Source organism: Callospermophilus lateralis, chromosome 16 (genome assembly GCF_048772815.1).
Source record: "Callospermophilus lateralis isolate mCalLat2 chromosome 16, mCalLat2.hap1, whole genome shotgun sequence".
NCBI lineage: Eukaryota > Metazoa > Chordata > Mammalia > Rodentia > Sciuridae > Callospermophilus > Callospermophilus lateralis.
In genome coordinates this window covers 1,417,184-1,422,578 of record NC_135320.1, presented here as the reverse complement: position 1 = coordinate 1,422,578, position 5,395 = coordinate 1,417,184, and positions in this window count along the sequence as shown.

Sequence of the window (5,395 nt, the reverse complement as noted above, 5' to 3'; positions counted from 1 at the left end):
AGGGAGAAGGGATATTGCATGGAAATGGAAGGAGACCCTTAGGGTTATACAAAATTACATACAAGAGAAGTGAGGGGAAAGAAAAAAATAATTCAAGTGGGAGATATGAACTGCAGTAGAGGGGGTAGAGATAGAAGAGGGGAGGGGAGGGGAGGGGGAATAGTATAGATTGGAAAGGCAGCAGAATATAACAGACACCAATATGGCAATATATATATATATATATCAATGCAAGTGTAACTGATGTGATTCTGCAATCTGTATACGGGGTAAAAATGGGAGTTCATAACCCACTTGAATCAAAGTGTGAAATATGATATATCAAGAACTATGTAATGTTTTGAACAACCAACAATAAAAAAAATAAGAAAAGAAGAAAAAATTCAAAAAAATTTAAAAAAAAAACCCACAAACCCACACCCACACGCACAAAGGCACCTCCATTTCCCAAGTAGGTCTGTGACTATCCGGAGTGTCCTCAGACTCATGGGCCATACTATGTTCCCCCGAAATGGCCTGTACTGTCTCAGATCTGGTCTCCTTTACCAACTCTGTAAAGGTGTCAGGAGCCATCGGTGAGTCACTACCTTCTTTCCCAGAAAAGGCCCCTCTTTAGAGCTTTCCTGGCATTTAGCCATCCACACATCAGTATGTACCAAGAAAGACTTACTCTGTCCTTGGTAAATGCAAACAAGTGAACCCACTGGGACTGGGATTGTGACTGGCTCTGGGTGCCTGGCTTTCTGAATCCCAAGTTCAGAAAGTTCCATCACCAAGAAAGTGAGGTAGGTCACTTCCTTCAGGAACTGAATGAGGTCACTGCCTTGGCAACCACTTTGTCCTAACAGTTGCTTCCAAGGGTCCCATGAGATGGAGGCTGCACCTACTTCCTGTGTCACATTCACAAGTTAAATGGTATATCAATCATAGGCACATGTTAACAGCTCTCCACACAGACCTGGTTTGGTCCATCTTCCCTACATTAAGAAGAGAGAGGCTGATTCAGACACATCCCTGCATCCTGTCCAGGTATTTTTCCAAGGAAGATGACTTTTTCTCTCTCAGGTCGTTCATAGCTGCCTACATCTTCTCCAGGGTTTATTTCTGAATGGAACTTGAGGATCCCCTACCTTCCTGTTTTGTAAGACCAACTCTGTCCCTGCTCTTCTGTAAAGTTAGATTGAGGGAACAGTGCATGGTTAGGGTTAATAACATGTTCGATTTGGGTTAGTAATCATTCTGTGGGATGAATAATGGTATTGGGAACCTACGATATTTACAAGAATCTATATGTGTAATGTAAGTATGAAAACGGAAATCTAGGTAAGATTTGAAGCCCAGATGGGCACTGGGCCCTTGATTGGGATACTTAGCTTTGAATTATTTCTGCAAAGATGTCTCAGATAAATTGATATACAATGGCATAGGACCTTGTACCTTGGATGACTTAATGAGGAAGAGAACATCCAGTCAAAAACGGATAGGACCAAAAGTTCTTTAGATATAGGGTTTTGGTTAGAAAGTGAATGTAAATGTCAGCATATGTGAAGAGTCAGTCACAGTGATGAACCGGGGAAAATGTGTAGGAAAGCATATATCAATAGAGACATTAGGAAATCAGGCAAAGTACAAAGTGATTGATATGATAAGACATTTTTAACAGGGTTGCGTATGAATATATAATCTTAGGAAGAAACAAATATGTAGTCACCAAAAGGAATGATATTTGAGATCATTAGTGAATCAGGACATGGATGTTGTTAGTAATACATGTTCACTTTCAATATAGACTTTGGTACAATCATAAGTGTGACCCTTGCATTTTGTGTCAGGAATGTTACTGTGATGAAATGTATATGTATATCAGGTGACTAGAGTATTTCTTCCACCATTTCTGAAAGCAATATATTAAAGACTTTTAAATTAGTATTGGGGATACAAATAGTTATACTCTGGGTCTATGAATATAGAGATGATGCCTTAATAGACCATACTGTGAATAAATAATATAACTGGTACAAACTTTAAATAATAGATTGAATTTATATCTGAAAATATATAGGAAATCTTATGTTGATATACATACATTCATTCCAACCAGTTATACATCAAATGGTAATATTAGCATTACGGTATATCATGAAGAGTGTGTGAGTTTTGCTTCAAAAGTGATTATGGAAATCAAAAATAATGTGTTTGGAATGAAACTCATGAAAAGAACAGTCAATAAACATGGAGTAATACATGTGTTATGAAGTAGGAAGTGATTGAAAGTGAACCAAATGCCTGTAAATTTGTGAAATTGTGGATGAAAGGATATATTCTATAATGTCCATAAACTGAAGAAATAGTAATGTACCAGTGTTGAATAAAAATGAACTTCAAAATACACATCATGTCCCATAGGTTTCTACTTGCATTGATGTTAAACTGGGTCAGTTACTGTAGAAATATTAGGATATGTAAGCACCATTCACTGAATTTCGTTTTCAGTACTAGGAAATAAATAGGTATTACAGGTGGATGAATATTTCTGAGAATATTCTTGTGAAAAGTTGATTATAAATCCACATACATGAATACGAGTGGATTTAGGGAGTGTATAATAAGACACATATATTGTATATTTTTGAAAATCTTGAGAGTAGATATGTATATCTATATAGATGGATAGATAATTAGATAGATACATACATACACAGACATTAAAATATAGCCATATATATGCCATTCGAAATTCATCATGAAATACATATCATCCACATTTCCAAAAATATTCATTTTACTGAACATTCATTTATGCATAATATTGTTCATCTAGGAAATTCACCCATAGGTTGAATTTTGAATTTCCAGTTCCATCAGTATTTAGAGGGAGTGATCTCTTCTCACAATTTGTATCTTCCAAAATAAGCGAGCTCACAAGAATGTACGTGTGACACCAGGTAGAATTCTAAATATGCATGAAAAAATACATGTGATGAATAGGCTACAGAGAAAGGGAGAAAGAAATTTACATATGTGTTATCTTTAAAAACTAATGGAAAAGTATTACAATGAAAAGTTGACAAGATTTATAACACATAACCTTGATAAAGCAGAAGGCAAGTCCAAGTATACACCATGTCTCCCACGAGAGGGCAGTATTTCTATTCTGTTAGCTTTCTTTTTCTCCATCATATTAGGGTTAGTAGTCAGAGTCTAGTAGGGTATGGGTTAGTGACAGGGATTCAGTATTTCAAATGGAAAATAGAAAAAAGGAATCTAATGTGTATGCAAATATGTGCTACACAAAAATCTTCCCACTCTCATTCAGAACAATGCTTTGACATTACATTTGCCCCAAGTAAAACACAATTAGTGGAGAAGAGTTAGAAAGTTTGTGAATACATATGTGGAAAGGAAAATGCTCAGGAGTTCACAACCTTGTAAGAGGTAGAAGAGTTTCCAAAAGTAAGGGAGAGGGTAAACACTCCACAAACATGGAGCTCTGCTGGACTAATGACTTTTTGAGAAACTGCCTCTGAGTTTGGGCACTTGAAACATATGTTCTCTTCAGGAGCTTTAGCTTTCTTTGTAGTGAGACCATCAATGCTGGGTCTCCATCTATGTGACCTGGATGACATGATTTCTTATTTTCTAGTGAACATGAGGCAGCAGTGCTGAATTCTCTCTTTGTAGGTAAACATTGGACACTGGGGTCTAAGTATCTAACCGTGTGGTCTGTAAAGCCATTTGGTCATCCTCCACTTTCGTGGTGTTTCTTACTGCTGCACTGTGAGTTTGGTATTGGCTTCACGAAATACAAGGAGTTCAACTGGAACACAGTGCTGGAGGGAGTACTCTCACGTGTGGTGGATGGGGGTCTGCAGGAAAATGCACAAATGAGGCTGAAATCCCACATAGCTTTTCAACTTGACAATAGCAACCTGATTCTGAACATTGGCAGAAATCCTCTCCATATAAAAATATGCCTTTACATAGAAGGGTCTGCTGGCTGTACCATGTCAATCACAAGTGATTTGGAAGCCAATGGCAAATCCACGTGGCCCCACCACAGATGTTTTTTCACACACCTACACTCCACTGCGTAGGCCCACTAGTCTGCAGGCTCCAACTTTCTGGCATCTCTGTTCTACACAATTTTCATGAAACCCAGTCAATCAAAGCACTGTCTGGTACAATCATGATCAGCAACAGGAAATCCAAAGGTTCTCCCTTGCCACCTGGTCATAGGAATGCTAAAAAATTCATGTTATTTATCTAGATATTTTTTAATGATGATGTTGGAGGCACTGTGCGATTCAATTTATACAGGAACCATTAAATTGTAAGGAAGATGATTTCAATGAAAGCGCTGGAGAACTCTTACAGGCAAGGCTTCCCAAAGAGTGGCCAAAAGGTCACATTAAGCCAGGCCCATTGAGGTCTACAATGTGACTTCCATGTGTGTTTTGACTCTCAACTATGGCTGCCAATCTTTCAGAATAAAATCATATATATCCTGGCTGAGATTCCCAGTGCTCTATGGAAAGCCACCCTGGTCCTAGATCTCAGTTTCCAATCGCGAATCTCATGCATGGCCTCCTTAAATCCCAACACAATTCATAGCAATACTTCTCTGAGATGAGTTCCAGAACTCAGTCTCTAAGGGGAATCAAAAAAGAGATCAAGCCCAGGTAAACCCAGGCTTCTCGTCCAACTGCCACACAAATGACGACAACTGAAACCAAAACACTCCCACACGGCCCTCATCCTCATTTATATAGACACTAATCAAAAGCTCTAGCTGGAGGTTTCCATGAGGGGCGCAGCCCAAGACAGTGTCAAAAATAATCTCCCTTGCCCCTCATTTGCCTAAAGTCAGGGTGGCCTGGACAACCTTCCTGTGAACCAGAAGTGATCAAATAGGCCTGCCATTAATACTTCTCCACTTCTCAATTTTGAGGCCTACTGACTGTAGGGTACAGATTTTTTGTGTGAATTGGAGTCATGAGAATACCCAAGCACCTATTGTCTAGCCTCTGCAGGGCTTTGAAGAACTCATTTGACACAAAGGATCCCTATTCTCACTTGATGGAGGTCAGGAATCTTACAGAGGAAGGCGAGAGACTGCATCCACAATGAATGACCTTATTTCCATTTTGGTTTTGGATGCACACATGGAATATTCCTTTAGATACATCAGGTTCTGATAATATAAGCCACAGCCTCAAACAGGGCCAAGAGGATGGTTCAGACACATCCCGTTCCAAAGCAATTAAGCAAAGAGAAACAGGTGATGTCCATTCGTTTCCCTTTGAAAACTATTTTCATCAGGATTCACAAAGCCCTGAGGCAAAGACTTTCCTGACATTCATGGTAACATAAAAATAGATAATCAAATGGTTCAAAG